This window comes from Trichosurus vulpecula, chromosome 5 (assembly GCF_011100635.1).
Source record: "Trichosurus vulpecula isolate mTriVul1 chromosome 5, mTriVul1.pri, whole genome shotgun sequence".
NCBI classification, from domain to species: Eukaryota; Metazoa; Chordata; class Mammalia; order Diprotodontia; family Phalangeridae; genus Trichosurus; species Trichosurus vulpecula.
In genome coordinates, this window is record NC_050577.1 from 262,149,993 (window position 1) to 262,172,266 (window position 22,274).

General features: G+C 36.2%; 1 protein-coding gene across 5 annotated transcripts in view; it reads right to left on the minus strand.

The window, feature by feature from the left end:
• SLC16A7 (solute carrier family 16 member 7) overlaps nucleotides 1–22,274 on the minus strand; it is a 235,254-nt gene that overhangs the window by 131,161 nt on the left and 81,819 nt on the right. For all 5 annotated transcript variants that reach the window (XM_036759284.1, XM_036759280.1, XM_036759283.1 and 2 more), the window contains one exon: nucleotides 19,287–19,376. The gene's annotated coding sequence lies outside the window, so the exon portion shown is untranslated. The remainder of the gene's footprint in view (nucleotides 1–19,286; nucleotides 19,377–22,274) is intronic.

A 22,274-nucleotide genomic window follows, 5' to 3' on the forward strand; every position in this document is an offset into this window, starting at 1 on the left:
GAGGAAAGAGAAGTTCAGGGAGATGAAGTAATTTTGCCAATATTGTACCAAGTTCTAGGCAGCAGAGATTGGAACAAAAATCCTTCGATGCCAAACAGAACACTTTTCCCAATGTACAACACTAGTAAGGATGAAAAGCCCAATGTTTTTATGTATTCCTTTATTAGTGTTTTGAAATTTATTGCATTACTTTATTGGCATTTAGGTGGTACAGTGGATAGAGCACTAGGCCTGGAATCAGAAGGCCTTAGTTTTAAACTAGCCTCAGAAACTTGTTACGGTGTGACCCTGGGCAAGTCACTGTTAAACTTTGTCTGCCTTGGTTTCCTTAACTATAAAATAGAGATAATAGAACTTACCTCACAGGGTTATTGTGAGCATCAAATAAGATCATTGTAAAGTCTCCAGTACATAGTAGGTACTTAATAAATGCTTATTCCAAAAAGACAATAAACAGATCATCAATTTCACATCATATCAATAGCGATTTCATGGCCACACTTGTGCAGATTTAAGCTGACTTGTCATCCAAATTACCCCTCTTTGATAAAAACAATAATGATAACAATAGTAACTGTCATTTTATAGCATTTTAAGGTTTGTAAAATACCTTACATATGTCATCTTATTTGATCCTCACAACAACCCAGTAGGGAAGTGTTATTATAACCCCATTTTACAGATGAGGAAACTGAGCATGAAAGAAATTAGGTAATATGTCCACAGTCATAAAGATAATAATTGTCTCATGTAGCATTTGAACTCAGGTTCAAGTCCAGTGCTTAATCTATTGGACAACCTAGCAATATGGGCTCCTTGTGGCCAAATGTCTTTGCCTTTCCTTTGTATCCTCAGCACTTGGACTAGTGCCTGACAGTAAGAATTTAATAAAAGTGTGTTTCTTGCTTTCTTCCAATAAATGGCAAATCATTTACTATTTGTACTTAGGAAAGTGGTTCCTTAGGCAAGATTTTATTCCCCTTTTAATGTCAAAAAAACCTTTTGTAGAATTATACAATATAGTAATTTACTATTAGCATAAAATAGAGGATAACAAAAAGTTACTCTGAATTCATAACAATTTTGAATGAATTTGTATTTTTTCTTACTAGATAAAAATTAAGAATTAATCATCTAAAATTATCCAAATAAATCTTATTATAAAACACATAATTTATTGAAACTAAATAAAGACCAAAATGGGTAGGTAGGGAGTGCAGTGAATAGAGTTCCAGGGCCGAAAACAGGAGGATTCCATTTCCTGAGTTCAAATCTGGCCTCAGACATTTACTAGCTGTGTGACCCTGGGCAACTCCTTTAACCCTGTTTGCCTCAGTTCCTCATCTCTAAAATGAGCTGGAGAAGGAAATGGCAAACCACTCCAGTAGTTTTGCTAAGAAACCTCCAAATTAGGTTACAAAGAGTAGGAACGCCCTCAACTCACCGATGGGTTTGAGGCCCATGAGTTACCTTCAAGCAATTTTAACTAATCTGTCCAGACTATTTACTAGGGTGTGGCTACTGTGTATGCTACAGCTTCTTGGAGCCACAGCTGAGAGTTGAGTGCCACGTAGACATCAAAGGTACATGAGTAGTCCTGAAAAGAGCTCACACAAGGTGCTTGCCCTCCTTGATCACCCCATTTACCCCTATGTGTATTTATGTACATATGCATATATATGTATATATTTTAATTTCAATTATCTTGTTGCATTTTTGCCCATTGAAATTTTTAACTTGTTAAATAGGATGATATCAACTTGCTTTGGTCCACAACAGAACTGGAATTGGCCTGATTACTCTATCTAGTCTTGCTTAATCCTTCCTAAGAATAAAGGTTGGATAAATATTAACATACTAATATACAGATTAAAAGATAAGATTATAGGGGCAGCTAGGTGGTGCAATGAGTAGAGCTCCAGCCCTGGAGTCAGGAGGACCTGAGTCCAAATGTAGCCTCAGACACTTGACACACTTACTAGTTGTGTGACCTTGGGCAAGTCACTTAACCCCAATTGTCCTGCCTTCCCCCCTCCCCCCCAAAAAAGGATAAGATTATAGGCATTGCATTATATTGACAAGTTTAAACTATACAAAGTGTACATTAAGAACAAACAATGCACTCATTTTAAAAACCATTAGGGTCATAACTTTTTAAATTACATTTTTATTTTTGCTATTCTAAATCTGATGGGCATCAACAAATATGAATATTTACATATGCAAAGAAGAACAGAAAAAAGGGTTGTGTAGGATATTGTCAATCATTTATGTACCATTTGGATTTTTAAAGGTATATCCAGTAATTAAACGACAAATTACTTCATTAAAAAGCTTAATACAAATTATATTTAATGCCTGTTTCTCCTCTTAAACTACCTTCTGTTCTCTTTTGTGCACTTAAATGCTTCACTGATGTGCTTTCTTTTTTATTTTCTGTCATCACCCTCTGTACTCCTCCCATCCTTCCAATTCTCTATCAAATAAATAAGTGAATGAATGAATGACTAAAAGTTCTCCCTTGAAACAATCAGCATGGTCAAGCAAAAACAAACTTACAAATTCCTCCACATACAAAAAAGTCACAGATTTTTTAGAATAGGAGTGTGGATCTTAAAGACCATTTTGTCTAACTCTCTAATTTTACGGAAGAAAAAAAAAGATGCACACAAGGTTTGACATGATCTATCCATGACTACCCAATTATTAAGTGGAAGAGTCAAGATTTAGTCCCAAGTCTTCACTCTCCAAATCTTACATTCTTTGTATTATACAACATTGCTTCTCAATTACTCTAAGTATACCTATACATAGAAGTAGATGACTTTTATGGTCCCACAGAATTTTTAAACTATTATTTTATGAATTATAAAAGATCACATACATTTTTTACATTAACAAGAATAGAGAAGCTCCCTAAGAAACAAATTTAAATACCTTTGTCTCCTGGTAAATTTAAAGATTAATAATCATTATTGTTTAAATTAAATTTGAAAGAAATATAATTGGAGAAGTATGGGTAGGACCACGGAGAAATTAACACTACTACTAAGCTTCTAGCATTTTACTTGCCTTTATTACCCAAGGCTAAATTCAATCATTATAAGATCTTTTTTATCCTTGGGCCCTTGAAGTATGAGTCAAGGTAACAATAGTCAAGTCTGGAACATGCTTAACTCTTCATAAACTTTGCAAGTTGATGAGTATATTTCACCCATGCCTTGGAGACATGTATCTACAGGCATTGTGAGCTCAGAAGATAATGAGACAGCATTTGTAGAGAGACTTTTTAGCTCTAAGTAGAAGGTGATACACACATACACACACACACATGTGTACATACATGTGTGTACATATGTATAGACAGATAAATCATGTATCTAATAAAAAAGCACCTAAACTTATATCCTAGGTAGAGAGGTTCATTATTTCCTGTCAACTTTGACTGTCATATTCATATGCCTTATCTTTTTTTTTTTTCCCTGAAGCTGATAGAAACATATCTTCAAGCATTTTGCCTATCTTGCAAATGTTTTTTCAGATATTTCTAGGATTATAGAACTCGAGAATTTGGGAGATCTCTCTCTCTCTCTATGTATGTGTATATATAGATACAGATATATACATATATGGTAGCTTGGTGTCTGATACCTTTACAAGTCTATCACTAATAAACCTAGTGTTAATAACATAAAAAAGATGGTATTATTTATTTTCTGATCAGAGTAACTGTGTGGTTGACTTTAATTGGGTAGAATCAAATTATCTGAACTGTCATTTAAACCTAATTATTTTTGTTATTGTTTATCTTTACCATTGCTGAACAAAACTATTTACTCAACATTATAAGAAAAGTGATTTAAAACCAAACAAATTAGGTAAACTTTTAAAATTATTAACCAGAATGAAATACAAAGCAAATATTAAAGTTAGAAACAAATCAATCTGCTGTACAGAAAGTTCTGAGACAAAACTTTTTTGGTTCTCATCCCAAACAAGACTTGACAGCTAAGCAATTCAGAAAATTATTTTATACTATTTATATACACAACAGCTTGTCCTACAGCTGAAACTTAGAAACTTACCTAAACAAGAATTGCAGATTCCTACCCTTTACCAGAGCCTTGACTCTGAGATTCACATATAATAGGATCTACATGACAGAGTTTTAGCTAAGTCAGATACTCTAAAACATACTTAAACAGAAAAATGCAGGTGCCTTCCCTCCACCAAAGCCTTACCTCTGGGGTTCAAAACAAAAACAAAGACAAAAACTGCCCAAATCTCTTCTCTACTAACTGGAAAATGAGGTCTGCTGTTTTTTTTTTTTCCATAACAGTAAGAAAGTTAAAATGGATTGAATGTAAAACCAAATAAACACCCCAAAATCCCAATTCAGTCCTAATAAAGGTATGATCTGTAGAATTCTAAAGTTACCTGAATGAAGAGAGCTCTCCAGAGACTGCAACTTTTCTCAGCTGCTCAAAGCTAAGGACAAAATAAGCCAATCATTAACCTTTAGCCAGCAGCAAACTTACAATACATTTCTCAAGAGCCTCCATGCCCTTCATGCTCTTTCCGTTCAGAGAGGGGAAAGGTGGTACACTTAGCTTCTTGAAGGACTTGTTCTGGCAAGTACTATTAGTTCATACTTCTACTTTGACAAACTCAAACTTAAATTATATCCTAGGCAAAGTAGGGAGGGCCATTATTTCCTTCTGCCAGCTTTAGCGATCATATTCATATTCCTTATCTTTTTCAGTTTTCCCTGAAGCTGATAGAGTCATATCTTCAAATAGTTTGCCTGTCATGTAAATGGTCTCATAGGTACTTCTAGAATCACAGAATTAAAGAATTTGGGAGACCCCATTATGCAGGAAACTGAAGCCTAAAGCAATGGCATGACCTTCCTAAGGTCACAAAGAAAATTGCAGAGTCAGGACTGAAATCCAAATCTTCCAATGCCCAGTCCAATATTCTTTCTACTGCTCTACTGTGAGATGTATTACAATTCATTCACTCCCTGCCCCCCCCACCCCCCCGCCCCAACCTTTACAATGTGTGTGGCTGGTTAACTTGTTGAGTATGTATGTACTAACGAGATCAAAGTTTCAGGGCAAGTTTTCTCTGTGCCTGGATGCCTTCAAGAGCAATTACCTTCAATCCATTCAACAACACCTAATCTCTGGCATCTATCTTGCAAATGCACGACTTTGGTCACAATGGCCTTTTCTCTATTCCTCACACATGACTCTCCATCTCCTGTCTCAGGACACTGGTACCAGCTAGCTCCCAAGCATAGAATACATTTTCTTCTCACCACTACTTCTTAGACTCCCCCATCTTCCTTCAAGATGAAGGTCAAGAGCTTTTCCTGATTTCTTCAACTACTTGTGCCCCCTCTACCAAACTATCCTGTATTTAACTATACACACCCTATTCACATGTTATATTACATTATTTGAGTCTTACAATAATCCTTTGAGATAGGTACTATACATAGTATTATCCTCATTTCATATATGAGAAAAAAGAAAGCTAAAATGTCTTGTTCATTGACCACATGGCTACTCAGTGTCAGAGACAGTTTGGTCTTCCTCATTTGGGGATTAATTCACCATCCCTTCCATACAACATACATCCTCTCCCTAGTAGTTATATACTCCCTAAAAACCATGTTTTTATTCTTCTTTGCATCTCTATCACCTATTGATCACCTTGTATCTATCAAATAGGGACTCAATAAATACTTAAATTGAGAAACTAGCATCAATAGGGACCTTATGAAAGGAAAAAGAGGTGATCTGGTCATGTGATGAGAGAAGGGGATGGAAAATCAAGGACCAGCATCAGTACAATCCATGGATCATTTCTTTTTAAATGGAGAGTTTATGGAAGGACAAGAATGAGAATGAGACAGCATGGAGTCGGAAGGGCTTGCAATCTAAACTGGTAGAATTTGAACCTACAACAGCAGTATCACAAGTCACTACTTCTAAGTAGTTTGTATACTCTTTATCCTTCCACTTGATCCTTGAAAGCTTAGGTGTTAATCACAGAAAAGTAGCTGATAAAGTATTAAACTAGCTAAAAATGCAGCCTCATCTTATATAAGAAACAAACATTCGACAGGCCCTTTGAATGAATTAGAAAAGAAACAACCAGATATGTCTAATAACCAATAATAATAGGCTGTGCCCCCAGGTAACCCTTAGAAATCACTCTATGGGGAAGCAAGAAAAGAAGAGAAATCTAGTTTCTTAGGACCTTTGATAAAGTAGCCTGAAGCTGGAAAAATGAAGGCCATGAAAAGTGACACATACCGTGGGGAGATCAGAAGCATAATCAGAGGCAATTGCTACAAAGAAAGGGACCTAGCCTGAGACTGAGGCTTGATTGGCCCATCGAACCAATGAGAAAGAGGAATATTGGTCCAGATGTTGCATATCTAAAACTTCCATGGACTACAGACCTCAGGGCAGTGATACGCTACCATTTTTCCCCCGCTTAGGCTTTCTCCTAGAAACCTGAAAGCTCTAGGCACAGGGAAAGTCTGTTTACTTTTTTTGGTTTTAGACATTTTACTTTGTCTTTATAAACAGTGTTAATCACACGCCTTTGCCAGTCTGGCTGTACTCACTGAAAATGTATTTGGGAGGAATCAGTTGAAGGGGGAACATTTTCAGAGAAGAGAAATAGATTTAATACTGTCATGCCAATCAAAGGATTGTTTCTAGGTTTGGAGTTAGCCAAAATCTGTATTTGTCTGTCTATCTATCTATCTACATATAATGTATTCTATCTATCTACATACAATACATATCTATATCTCTACATATAATACATATCCATCTACTTATCTGCCTGTCTACATGTAACACATATGTAGCTAGCTAGCTATCTTTGCAGATTCTTTGAATACAGTTTCCAAAGACAGAGAAAGGGTGTTTATACGGAGAAACTCATCTATGCAACAAGTCTTTGGGGGAGAGGAAAAAATGAATAATTGAACAACCCTGCTCACCAGTATTACATTAGCAAAAGTTAATACTTACTCATTTATTATTTGCCAGGGAATATCTGGCAATGAATGTGAAGGGAATAAACATTCATATAGGTCCTACTATGCGTCAGTCACTTTGCAGAGCACCTGTACAAATATTATCTCATTTGATCTTCACATCTTACTCATAGGTGTTCTTATTATTGTCAGTATTTCTTTTTACAGTCAAGGCAAACAGAGGTTAGGAAGTTTGCCCAGGGTCACACAGCTAATGCTTGAGGCTGGATTTAAACTGAAGTTTTACTAATTCTAGACCCAAAGCTCTATCCACCATGCCATGAGCTAAACACTTAAATTGTTTAAGTTATCATTCCCAAGTTCCATGCATCATTTCTGTCTTCTTTAATGAGATTTCAAATATTTATCACTTTGTGTCTATGCAGGGGGAAAAAAGGAATTGGTTTATGCTAAACAATATCAACAGCAGTAAACCCTCCTGTCTGAAAGATACAAGATCTTTTAGAACAGAAAAACCTAGGGAAGGTGGTTTGTGTAGTGAAGCTTTGGTCACCATTGCCAAAACTACAAAATTTAAGTAGAAACAGAGGGAACATTTTTAGGAAAAAAAAAGTAACCTATGATGAAAAGTTTCTCATATTCCTTGCCAACTTATCACTTAGCTTTTATCTTCACAGGAGGACTATTATCATCTTAAAAGCCATAAAGCAATGAGCCCAGAATCCATCTTCTTTTTGAAAAGACAGTATTGAGGCATGGGGTGGAACCTAGGACTCATTGGCTACTTGTAAGAACAAATCAAGTTTTTTTTTTAATTTGTTTATTCATTCATTCATTTTCCCCTGATCTAATACTTCTTCATCTTTAATTTCTTCTGTTGTTAGAGCAATTAATGAAAAAAAAATAGGAAGGAAATTTTTTGATCAAATTTTCTTACAAAAATACATCCTTCTTCAAAAGCACTGGGTTTCATTTTGCCCAAATGCATATGCCCCACAATTTTGAGCCACTTTCCTTTTAAAACACTAATGAAACCGATCACATGAAGAAGTAATTGGTAAGCACGTGACCTATTTAGGAAACTCTGTGAAATGAGCTGTCATCCAGTCTCAGAAGACAATGCTACAGAGTCAATAAAAGTTTATACAAAAGAAAACTGTGATTTAGCATGTCTTTGAGATTAAAGACTCCTAGATCAAAATCTGAGCCAATCTATACTCGGCCATTACCCCTCTCCAGGCAGATTTCCATAGTCAAAATGAACATTGTAGGAATTATTTGGGATATTCAGGTAAATTATGTAATTAATGAGAATTTAATTAAGGTCCTTCTATAACTAAAGTGTTGTATCAGATATTGGGGAAATAACAAAAACAGAATTTTAATTCTGACCCTGACTTATGACCCTAAAATGCCTTAACAAAGCTATAAAGCTTTGAATAAGGAAACCTCATTGCTTCCCTGAGTTTTCTATGATGTGAGCTCAAGCGTGTCCCTAAAGTTCAATGGGCAGTACAGTTTTCTCATCTGTGAAATGTGATTTTACTACATGATTACTAAAGTAATGTCCCTCTTTGGAATTTTATAACTTCATGCAAAGTACTTTTGTAAACTTGGCCTCTATGTGCTTGAAATGAGAACAATAACCATTTTGACCAGGTTATATACATTGAAGAAATATTAACATTTGCTGATAAATATGTAGAGAAAATTGAGAAGAAGCAAGGTTAAATCACTTGCCCAAGGTCACAAGCTGCTAAGCTAAAGAGCCTGGGTTTGAATCTATGCTCTAACTCCAAATTCAATCATTTAATAATTATATGTGATATACTGCTTTATCATTTTTAATGCTTTGATACTTGAATAGAACAGTAACCTCATTTTTATGAGCACACCTTCCAGCAATGCAGATTGTTTCCCATCCATGCCTTCTCATCCAGTATAATTTTGCTAATGATAAATACTAAATAGGAAGTCTGCTCTATATCCAACAGGGCTTGCTCTGAAACTCTTGATGCTATCTGTATACAAGTGGAATAAATGAGTTGTTTATTGATTGGTTATTCCTCATCATCACTATGTTACTGGACTAAAGCTTTTTTTTTTATATTTTATTCTGATAATATTTTTCTCACATTTTATGCTGCTTCTCCTGTCCAGTTCTTCATTAGTAATATGTTATAACTTATTCATAACTACCATATACCTTTCCATTGCCCTTTGGGTAACACTAAACTTTAATTCTTAGGAGACTTAAAAATTACATTCCTCACAGCTATATTGTATCATTAATTGGAAGGGGGAAGCGTAATAAGCATTTCCACAGCACTCACTATGTCCCAAGCACTGCACTCAGCACTTTTTGCAAATATTCAAAGAATTTCCAGAGAAGAGGGGAAAAAAATCTAATGCTTTCAGGTTTTGTCAGAGCACTGTCATTGTCTAAGACCATGGGTAGGGGAGGGGGAGTGTGTGAGGGAGAGAGACAGAGAGAGAGGGGGGGGGGGAATTACAGATTCTTTGATAAAAATTTCCCATGTCAGAACAGCATTTACATGGAGAAATCCTTCTTTGCACCAAGTCACTGGGCATAAGGAGATGGAAAAAGGAGTATATGAACAACTCGGCTCACCATACAGCCCCACCACTACACTTTTTTTTTAACATTATGCCAGTGAATTATGGGCAATTAAGGGGAAAGGAATAAATGTTTACATAGTGCCTACTATGCGCCAGATGTGGAACTAAGCACTTTTACAAATATTATCTCCTTTGGTCCTCATAATAACAACCCTGTGCGTAGATGCTATTATTATCTTCATTTCACACATGGGGAAACTGAGGTAAACAGAGATTAGGTAACTTTACCAGGGTCACAAAGTTGATGAGTGTGTGAGGTTGGATTTGGACTCAAATTGTCTTGACTCTTGACCCTGCATCCTATCCAATTTGCTACCAATTGCCTCAATGTATAGAAGGTTAGTATGTTTTAAAATAAGCTCTTGTTTCGGAAAGAAAAAAAAAAAGCTAAGGACCATTAAAAGCTATGTACAGTTTCCAAAAAACAATCCAGGTTGCTCTGTATAATTTATTATCTTTTTGTACAATCTCATAATTATAGTGATGGACTGGTTCTATGGGCTATCCATCATATACACAATGCATATATATACATATGCACACCCATACATATACATATACACATATATAAACATATACACATATATGCGTATGTATGTGTGCACATATATACACATACATACATGTATGCACATGTGTATGTACAGCTTGGTGGCCTATTAGGTAGAGCACCAGGCCTGCAATTAGTAAGACCTCAGTCCATATCAGGTCTCAGACACAGAGAAGGAAATGACAGACCTCTCCAGTATCTTTGTCAAGAAAACTCCAAATGGGGTCATGAAAAGTTGGACATGACTAAAAAATAACTGGACAGCCCTCTGTGTATATGTATATACGTCCATGTATACATAGGTAGATATTTCTATCTATAGACAGATATATACATACCTGAACACATATTAACACATGTGCATATGTGTGTATGTGCTGTATTTTGCCTGTATATGAGTGCATATATACACATATATGCATGTGTATGTGCATACATTTACCTTTCTTTCCTTATCTGCCAAATAAGATGATTGCCCTAGATTTTATCTAAAGACCTCTCTACTATAAAAATGTATGATTATAGACTAGCCATTAATAAAATGATGAAAAACTGGAAGACAGAATTCATATACATGAAAACATGTTGTGCCTGGAAATTACAGAAGATTAGTAAGATTCACCTGGCTAACCTGAATTGACTTCATAAACATGGACTCTGAGATGGTGACCTTCACACTACAAAGGCCATTTTAGGCAGTAAGCCAAAGAGCATTGCCCTGGTGAATAAAATTTGCTAAAGAAGTTCCTAGTTTGAGAATTTGTGACATCTGTAATCCATAAACTAAAGAATCTTCATTGCCCCTGTAAAATTTTGAAAAACTGAATACTACTGAAAATGGAGAGTGAAAAGGAAATTCACTGACTTTACCACATGTTTGTACTAATATTTTCAGTGGGGAAATAAATGCGTAACTATCCTTATGCATTAACATTGTGGCTTTTGTTCACACTGCCTCATATATTATAAACGTGTTGCTATAAAATATAACAGAAAGTGATTTTACATCCAACAACAACAAGAGAAAAAAACTTTGCCAATATCAGTGCACACTGATCTAATCCAGGTCATTCTTTCTCATTGCTGAAATGGAAACTGAGGCTCAGAAAGGTTAAATAACTTGCCCAAAGTTACACTGAGAGTTAATGATAGAGCTGAAAACTAGGTTTTTGGACTCTTGATAGGGAACTTTTTATACTTCACCATTCTCAGAGGTCAGTTTGAGAGGCTGCATTGCTCCAGCCTTATTATTTTCGCACTGGCAATCCTTTCAAGTTCAACTCAAGGGGAATCATTAAATCATGCTTCGAAGGTACTTGTTTGCAAAGTACTTTTGAAGGTCCATTTAAAGTCACCTATGTTTACAAGGTATATAATATGTGCATTAGTAATGCAAATATTCCCTTTAATATTTTTTTTCTCTGTTGTTTCATGGTAGAGTCAAGACAACATGGTATAGTGGATAGAAAGCCAGCTTCAAATCCAGTGAGACCTAGGTTAAGTTCCATCTCTGACATAGACTGTGGGTCTGTATCTCTGGGTAAGACACTTAATCTCTCAGTGCTCTCAGCAAATCTCATATACTGTAAGTGGTAGAGATGTTGCCAATTTGCACTGATGGAGTTTCCTCATTCAGGAATTCTGCATACCATCAAATATCATATCTGCTCAGTATTGTTCACCTTCATGACAGAGAGAAAAAATGTTTTTCCCTCCTATGGAAATATTAGTCAAATCTTAAGTAAGAATGTTGGGTTTTTTTCCCATTATATTTTCCGCTATGAAAGCCATATACCATTCACTTTGGTGAATCAACAAATCTTTGTTTTATTAATTTGCAGATATCCAGATGGAAGAAATGAGAACCTCTTATTTGGGGAGATATGTAATAGTGAGAATCCGGTGTTACCCTGAAAATACCATTTAGGAATGCTTAGCATAGTGGCCAAAATCTTGCAAATAAAAAGGTAGTTTTAAAACCTTCTCTCAAAAAACCAAAAACAAGAACATAGTCCCTTCTTAAGTTTTCCTATAATACAACCTTTGATAATAAAAGCTTCTGGTGCCATTTTCAGGTGATGATGGAACATTCTTTTGAGCAAAAGCCTAGACTTCATTTCAAAATCTTTATTCCCTGTCTGCAATCTTTTTTCCACTCCTTTTTTACCTATTCAAATCTGGCCCATTATTCTATGCTCACTCAAAGTGCCACCTTCTCCATGAATTCTTCAGTGACTACCTCTGACCAAATGGACACCTCCTTTCTTAGAGCTGCCACAGAGATAACCATTTGACCCACAAAATTTTACTCCTTGCTACATACATTCTTGAGAGAAAAAAGTGATTTTCAAAGCTAAAAAATTAACCTGGAGATCACTTAGTCCAACATATTCATTTTATTGAAGAAGAACGAGAAACCCAGAAGTTAAGTGATATTCCCATTGTCAAACAGTTGGCATGCGGCCAACTTGGACTAGAACCTAGGTCACCTGATTTCCAATTCAATTCACTTTCCAGTGCAACAAACTACAAAATTTGGACCCAACGTCCCTAGGTCGACCTTAAATGCAAGAGGATCAACTGTATAACCTTACATTTCTTCCAATTAAACTTAATTTTTCAAATCTGGCCCTAGACACTTGACACACTTACTAGCTGTGTGACCTTGGGCAAGTCACTTAACCCCAATTGCCCTCTCTCTCCCCCTCCAAAAAAATAAAAAAAAAACAAAAAACCCTTAATTTTTCAATTTAATAACATCTATTGTCTCTCCCTCTTGTCCTCCAATTAAAAAAACAACCTCCTATACTTTTGTATGTAGGTGAGCAAACAGCAACAACAACATCAAAACCATATTACCTATGCCCAAAATGGGGCTGCTAGGTGGTACAGTAGATAGATTACCAGACCTGGAGTCAGGAAGACTCATCTTTCTGAGTTCAAATACAGCCTCAAACACTTACTAGCTGTGTGACCCTGGGCAAGTCACTTAACCCAGTTTGCCTCAGTTTTCTCATCTATAAAATGAGCAGGAGAAGGAAATAGCAAACTACTCAGTACCTTTGCCAAGACAACTCCACATGGGGTCACAAAGAGTTGGACATTACTGAAAGGACTAAACACACGCACAACATATATGATTCTTCACCTTGAGTGTATCATCTCTCTGTCAGGAGATTGGTATCATGCTTCATTATCAGTTCTTTGTAATCACTTTTAGTCACTGTGTTAATCAGACTTCTTAAGTCTTTTAAATGTATTGTGCATTTACAATGCTTATTATTATATAAATTATTCTGACACTGCTCACTTTACTATGCAACAAATCATATGTCTTCTCCAAATTCTCTTAAAGCATCCATTTCATCATTTCTTACAGCCCAATAGTATCCCATTATATTCATATGCCATAATTTGATCATTCTCAAACTAATGGTTATCCCTTTATTCTTCTAGTCTTATGCTTCCACCATTGATCACCAGTCACTGGAAAAACCTCAAAAATTCACAATTATCTAGCACACTAACATTTGCAGAGCACTTTCTTCACAATAACTTCGTGAAATGGGGATAGATTTTAAACCCATTTTTATCAGCTGAGGCTTAGGAAGATTAAGTGATATGCTCAGGGTCAAATACCAGGTAAGCTAGGATAAGCCCAAGAGTTTTGTTTTTAAGTCTGGTACTCTAAAAAAGGGCCTCCTAACTGCACCTCCTCACTGAGGTCTGTTATTTAAGGGCTAAGCTCATATCATAAGGTTATTTATATTTCTGCCCTTAAGCACTCTCCATTTAGGAACCTGGTAACAGAAAAAGGGAGAAGTCCCTGAAAACAATGAATACCAGTAGGTTTGAAATGGAAAGGTAATTTGAAGGCACAGTTTAGAAGAAGAGAATGCAGGTTACTATAAACTTCCATCATAAATAGTTGATTCAGAAGGAGCGACACTATATTCTAATAACTGTCATGAAAATCTCCCAACTTGTGGGTTATACTGTAATAACATGATTAAGTGTATTGTGGCTGTCTGTTGCTATAGCCACTGGGACTATTAAGGGCAGCTTAATGTGCTGTGGATTTTTCATTACCATTTGTGAAATCAAGAGAGGTTACTTCTTTCAGTTCTAAAGACATTACAAAAAAACATTAGAAATGCACAAGCAATGTCGTAATGGTGTTTAAGGGAACATTAAATCTGCTGGCTAGACCACCGCTCACATGAGATAATGTTTGATATTCTTCTTAAGAAAATAAGAATTCATCCAAAATAAGGATTAATTGAAGATATAAAAAGTAAAAATGTAAAGCTTCTACAAAATAAAATTGTCCAATTCAATTCTACAAACAGATTTCTCCACAGAAAATCATAAACTTTCATAATAATTCTAAGACATTGGCACATGGCATCAATTCCAAAGCACTATCTTCTATTAAAAATATGAGGTAGATTTTAATCATGTACTCATCCCCCCCCACCCCAAGAGTCAGTATTTTTCCCTAGTTAAAACAGATTTCTTCAAATTTCTTCCTGGAAAGTGGAGCCCAGAAACTTCATTGTCCTTTGTTTAACCACATGTCCACCTGCTTCAGCCTTATCAATGAGCTCGCCTCTCCTAGGGATCCAGCCAGGCTCACAAAAGGGGAAAGTATGCCCTCCCCTATCTATAGGCTACCCACCTATACTTCATTTCCCTCTTCTAATGGACATATTTTTTAAAGTCATCATCACAATGATCTTTCCAATTTACTTAGGTTTTACTTAGAAAGAGTAGAACTTAAAAAAAAACATGGCTTTTTATCACATGAATTCAAATATACTGAGCCCAATAATGTCTCTGAACCTAAGAAAAGCTGATACAACATGGTTAGTCTATGAGATAGTTTTTAGTCTGAACTTTAAAAACCATAATTAAATAGAGGTCATGCAATAATTGAAAAGGTCTGTGCTAACTGCTATTTTTTGACTCTAGCATGAAGGAGAAGAAGTATGGCATAGTGGATAGACAGAGCAGACCTCCATCAGGAAGACCTAGATTGAAGTCCTGCCTCTGAAACAAACTGGTTATGTGTCCCTAGGTAAGTCACTTAACCTTCCACATCCCAGTGCCTGCCCCCAGACAACGCATTTCACTCAAAAGCGTGTGGGAGAGCTGAAACTTTATATTTAACCAATGGGAAAAGTAAATATTGATCTGAACATTAACCAATGTAGAAATAAGAACACTTCTGGTCCCTGGAAAAGACATCAACCTATCTTAGAAGGAAACTTGAGGAGCTGGTAAGTAGGTAGGAATACATATTGAAGAAGTGTATGATTTTGCTCAACTTACTTCCCTGCCATAAGTAGTTTTGGGTGTACACGTACATGCACACATATATGCATGTGGACACATTCATTCACATGTACATGTGTGTTTTTATCTCAATCTTTGATTTGATTAGTACAGAGAACTTATGGCATGGAAACTCCACGAATGCAGACCAGCAAGTCCTCTTCATTTTATGGTCTTAGAAAGTTGCCAAAAATACTAAGACACTATTATTTGTCCATGGTCACAGAGTATGACATATCTTCCTGACTACAAATCACTATGTCATTCTTTATGTCTCTCAAACTCATATTCTCTCTCTCCACCCCCTTCTCTCCATGCCTCCCTCACTCTTGTCTCTCACTCTGTATCTATCTTTCTGTCTCTGTTATCTCTGTCTCCGACTCTCTCTGTCTCCGACTCTCTCTGTCTCCTTTCTTCTCTTCATAAATATATAGTATGTTTGCATACATACATACAAAGAGAGAATATGATCTATGTATATTTGTATATGAATCAATGTGAATACGTGTGTATATGTATTTATATGTAGTGTTGTAACAACAGGCTGCTAGCATAAGTTTTTGATCTGCTTTTCTAAAGGAAAGCAACTTTAAAGGGATCAACAATCTTACTTTAATCAAACATACATGTACCATTCACTTAGTTCAGGGGAAGAATCAGGACCCTGAACTTCAGCGTAAATACAAACAGAAATTACAAGCAGAAATTACAAACAGAGGAAATTACACAAATCAGCAGACAGGGCTTCTGTCTCTCCATAGCAAAACATACACAGTTGCCAGAGAGAGAAGCACCAACATCTGTGTTTTCAAAGCTGGGGGCCTGTTTAATGGCTACCCAGAATTTCATCTGTCTACATCACAGGAACACTCTTCCCATGAGTGAGCCCCCAAATCAAAATGCCAACCATTAGTATATATATATATATATACATATGTATGTATTTCTTCAAGGTCAGAGGGCATCATAACCCTCAGAACCCAGGCTGATATGACTTAGGCTTCCACGTGACTTAAGCAGGTCACATGGGCCTATTAATGGATGGGAAAGATCTTTCCATCAAGTAAAAAATATATTAACAATACAAGTATGTGTGTATATGTGTATATATGTGTGTATATCTATATCTATATATCCGTATCTACATACGTGTGTGTACATATATATACATATAATTTCATAAGATCTTATAACCACACCTACGTATCCCAAGAAAGCATTGCTTAGTGGATAGAGAGAACTAGTTTTAGAGACAAAATACCTGGGTTCAGTTCAGTTCATGTCTCTGTCCTAGCCTGCTTGTGTGCCCCAGACCAAGCTCTTAAACCTCTCAGTGCCTTAAGCAATTCTCCATTTTTTAAGTAAAGAAAATGATGATCTGCATTTGTTCCTGACAAAGAGGCCCCCTAAACCTAAACACAGATTGCACCTGTCTCTGTATGTATGTGTGTCTGCCATTATATCTTACTCCAGTGTCAAGGGATCACAGACTTACAACATTCCTCCTGGAAGTAAGCATGATGTTTTGTAACCAGACACTGACCCAGCTTGTTTGGAGGGGCTTATCATTACCAGAAGTTTTGCCACAGGATGGTGAGCGATTTGAGCCAGATAACTACTCTGGAATTCAATCTACTTTAGGCACAGCAGGGCTGTGGTCTACACTTGTAAAGGGATGATATCACATGTTCTCAATCTATACATACTTATTCCTATACAGACAGCTACATGGAACAGTAGATGAAGAGCTGGGCCTGGACTCAAGAAGTTTTCCTGACTCCAGGCCTAGCACTTTATGCACGGGGTCACCTAGCTGTCTTGGCACACAGTAAGCACTATATAATTGTTAGCTGTTGCTGTTTATTATTAAATGCATATATACATACACATATTTGCATACATACATGAATGTACGTATGCATGCGCATGAGTATATTTGGTTTTTGTATACATATTAACATCATCGACTGCTGACATCAAATAAGTAACAAAATAAAAAAATTCCAAAGGCATTGGCAACTCTCATGGAAGATGTTCAGTGACAGAGGAATTCCCTATGTATAGTCATATCCTTTAGATTCTACTATTTTCAAATGATATTGTGTGAACTGCTTCATGCCTCAAAACATAACAAGACAATCAATGCAGGAAAAAAACCCACCACCACCACCCCAACTGAACCCCAAATTCTTAGGGACCAGAATATGAAATAATACAGTTGGTTGGTTAGTTCATTGAGTTAAAACATCATTATTTGGGACAGGAACCGAATATGGAAAATATGGTCCTATAGAGAGTGTGTTGCTCCCAAGACTAAATTGGAGGAAAAGGCCAGGCAGCTTTGCATTTGAGAAAACAATGCTTTCAAGAAGTACAAGCTGTTCCAATGTGTCAAAACACACTGGTTAACCAAAAAACATTTTCCCCAGTGATTCTGTGTAATTGAAAACATTGAAACATCAAAATCTCTAATGCTGCAACTCACCCAAAAAGCACTGGAGAGACACACAATACACACAAGTAAGCTGCCTTATATTTCTGACCATTGCCAACATGCAAGAGGTAGCATCAGGAATATCATCAATCAGAGATGCAGAAAAGGAGGTTAGTTACCAAATTATCAAGAGCACAAGAAAATGGATGTAAAGCCTAAGCTCTATAATAAAGGTATCATAAAGCATGGAAGCCTAGAATGGCGCCTCTGTCATTCTTGGCAAATTTTCTATTCTTAAATGCATGGGAGAACATGAGCATGCATCACCTGGGATATGTTGTCATCTGAATCAAATGAGGGAACACCCATATCAATGAGTTCACAGATTCAACAAACCACCAGAGTAGGCAATATCTATACATTACCACAGGTATGTGTACAAACATATATATTTATGGCTGTGTCAGTATTTATGCATGCATTAACACACATTTTTTAAAGGTGTTCTGTTAAACAAAATGTGATGGAACATGCAAAAAGATTCCTCAAGTCAAAGAGTTCCCTCCATAATCCTTTGCTGCCAACAATTTAATTGGGTAATTCCAGACCCTACCTCTGGAGGCCCAATCTGGAGCTATTTTTAAGATAGCTGATCTCAGACTTTCACTCCTCTGGTAAATATCTGTCAGGCCAAAATAATTCTGGAATTGTCTGGGTTGAGAATCTACTTTGAAATGAAAAGGGAGACCTCTGGGATATAGTGTGTCTTCCAATTGGCTTTTAATATATACTTGTTGAATCCCTATGAATTTGCCATATAACTTTTATTAACATGTCAATGTACAGAGCCTTTATTGAGACCTCACATGATAAGCATGTGAAATATGAATATGGCTTGGTTGATTCAGAATACTGTGTATAGATTGAAGGGTTTATAAGGGTTATTTATACAAACGTGCATATATGTATGTATATATCTATGTGTGTCTATATATATGTTTACATATGTGTGTATATAAGTTTATAAGGGTTTATTGATGGTTATAAGAATACTGGATCACCCCTTTGTAAAAATGTGTGTGTGTGTGTGTGTGTGTGTGTGTGTGTGTGTGTGTGAATTAAAGTTTACTAGAAAAATGACAATTAAACTTGGTATTTTATGGGTTTCCCAACCCTTATCACCCCAACTTCCTAAATTAGGCTAAAAATGTCATTCATTTATAGGCCACTAATTAAGTAGAGAACCAGATCCAGAGAAATTAGACAAAAAAAAAAATCACTGTGACAAACCGAAAGGACATACTCACAGATTAGCTCTCTAGGCACAAGCAGCCTGTTCTGTTCCAAAACTCAGCTTGAATGTGCTTCATAGGAAAGCATTGCACTAGAATAAAGGCCTGCAAAAAAAAAAAAAAATCAAAGACCATTATACATGAGAAAGGGCTATGATGCTGGGATAGAATGAAATGCAGAAAAGTTTATTTCTTCTGATGTGCAAAAATGTTGAGGGAATGACTGTATCTGGAATCACTGCTTGCTCTTAGTCATCTCCTCTGGACTTGTCACTCTCTGCTTATCCTGTGTCCTCTCTGTTTTAGATATTTAAATGGTTTTAGTGAAGGGTGCCAGCGGATTTAGTCATAGGATTTGACACCAGCACTAAGGTCATCACTGGGTTCTTGTCACTTGAGCCTTGGTTCATTTTCTCCTTGTGCTCTAGGTGAGTTTCCAGGAGAGTACAGAAGACCTGGGGTGCAAAAACTGGAGGTTGGATTTATGCGAAAACACCAGTACTGGGATGTCAAAATAATAAATTATTTACTTTCTAATTTTTTTTTACTCTCTTTTTATTCCTATCCATTTTTATCTATACATTGCATGTGAAACATTGCTCACATCACTTTCACCCAAAAGAAACGAATATAAAGTTCTTTCCTTACCTGATTTATATTTTTTAATAACTTCATAATTTAGATTATTGCTGCTATCTCCTAAATGGTTCCTCCCAACTCAAGTCTCTCCCCCTCCAGTCCAGCATACACTCAGCTGCCAAAGTAATTTTCCTAAAGTACAGATCTAACCATGCGACTCCTCTACTCAATCCCAGTGGTTTTTATGACTGTTGGATAAAACATGATCTCTTCTGTTTAGCTCTGGAAGTCCTTCACAACCTAGCCACCTCCTATCTTTCCAGTTTCATTGGGCATTACACCCCTTCCTGCACTCTGTAATACAGCCAAACTGGCCTTCTCTCAGCAACTTACACAGGACACTATCTAACTGTGTATCTGCACTTCCCCTCCCTACTCCATGACTGAAATGCACTCCCTTTTCACTTCTGTCTCAGAGAATCCTGATCTTCCTTCCAAACTTAGCTCAAATTTCATGCTGTGCATGAAGTTCTGCCTGATTCAGCCTACCTACTAGTACACTCTCTCCTTAACTATTTTGTGTTTAACATATAAGTAATATATATATATACACACACACATAAACATATATACAAGCATTTACATATATGTATATATACACATTTACATTTTTCTTTTTAATATGTATAGATCTGTAGTTGTATTTAATATGTACATGCTACGTATATGTATATAAACATATATAACATATATATGTATGTGTGTGTACCCAGGTACTAGGTATTGGGACAGGAAGAACAAATCCAACATTGAAAGAAGTTTGCAATATAATGGGGAGGCAAGAGGAACATACACACACATGCACATAAACACATGTATTTACTTAGCTATATTGTATATATTTACATTTATTTTCTTTTTGTTTTGAGTATAAAATATATAGAAAATAATATAAAATAAGTAAGTAAACATATATATATGTATATGCAGACATACATGTGTACACACATGCAGTACCTGGCAAATAGTAGGTACTCAGTGTGAGATGCGATATACTTACATATTATATATTCAAACTCCCCTGTTGCCTGCTCATTAGCATGTAAACTTCTTTCAAAGATTTTTCTCATTACTCGTACTTCTAAGCCCAGTGCCTATTATAGTGCCTGGTACATCATTCATATTTAATAAATGCTTGTCAGTGGATAGCAAATCCCTTATTTTTATTCATAAATTCATAGAACATAGTGTAGAGAATACTTGCCTCTGAGTTAAAAGACCTGCATTCAGGGCCTATCTCCTCCACTTACTAGTATGTTGAGCAAATGGTTTAATCCCATTGGGCCTCAATTTTCTCATCTATACAATGGTAAGAATATTGCTATACTCTTCCCCTCCTAGAATTATCGTTAGGATGAAATGAAGAAATATGCACGTCATAATGCACTATCTAAGTGTATTGTGGTGACGATCTTAGATTGATTTAGAACTAGAAGGAACCTCAGAGAGCATCTACTTCAACCCCTTTACCTCCTAGATGAGAAAACTGAGATCCAGAAAGATGAAGTGACTGGCCCCAGGTGACACAAGTCTGAGACAGAATCTGTATCCAAGTTCTCTGAGGTCAGAGCCAGTTCCCTTTCCACCTGATGATGCTAATTATATATACCAACTACAAAAGGATTTCTTATATTTGTTTTGGTCTCCTAAAGTCACCAAGATGTCCCTCTTAATAACTACTACATGTACAAAAGCCACTGCCTGTAGCTTTCTGATAATTCTTTGGAAAATTTTCTGATAAACAATACCTGGGAAACCTCTCCGTTATTGAAGAAGGCAACTATATGTGTAGTTACTTTAATGGAAAACCAAGAGCACAAACATAAGCTTTATTTCACTATTCAGGAAAAGTTTACAGGGCTCAAACACATTATTTAGAAGGTTAAACTAAAAATCAACATAAAAGAAGAATAACAAGAAAGCAAGAATCTGAGTTTCTCAAGCTCCGAAGATCCAATTAAATGTCTATTCTCTTATTCATTTGTCATTGTTCAGTCATGTCTGACCCTTGATGGCCTCACATGGGGTTATCTTGGCAAAGATGCTGCAGTGGTTTGCCATTTCCTTCTCCAGTGGATTAAGGCAAAAAGAGGTTAAGTACCTTGCCAGGGACACACAGCTAGTGAGTGTCTTGAGGCCCGATTTGAACTCAGGGCTTCCTGACTCCAGGACCAGCACTCTATCTATTCATCGAAACACCTAGCTGGCTCCAATTATGACTGAGTAAAAAATATGATGATTTTTAAATGTTTTGCAACTAGTATGAAGTAATATAGATTTCACAGAGGAGCAATAGTAGAATTATTACCCTGTACTTTTAAAACCCAATGTTACATGAAGTTCTATTCATGAAATGTACAATAA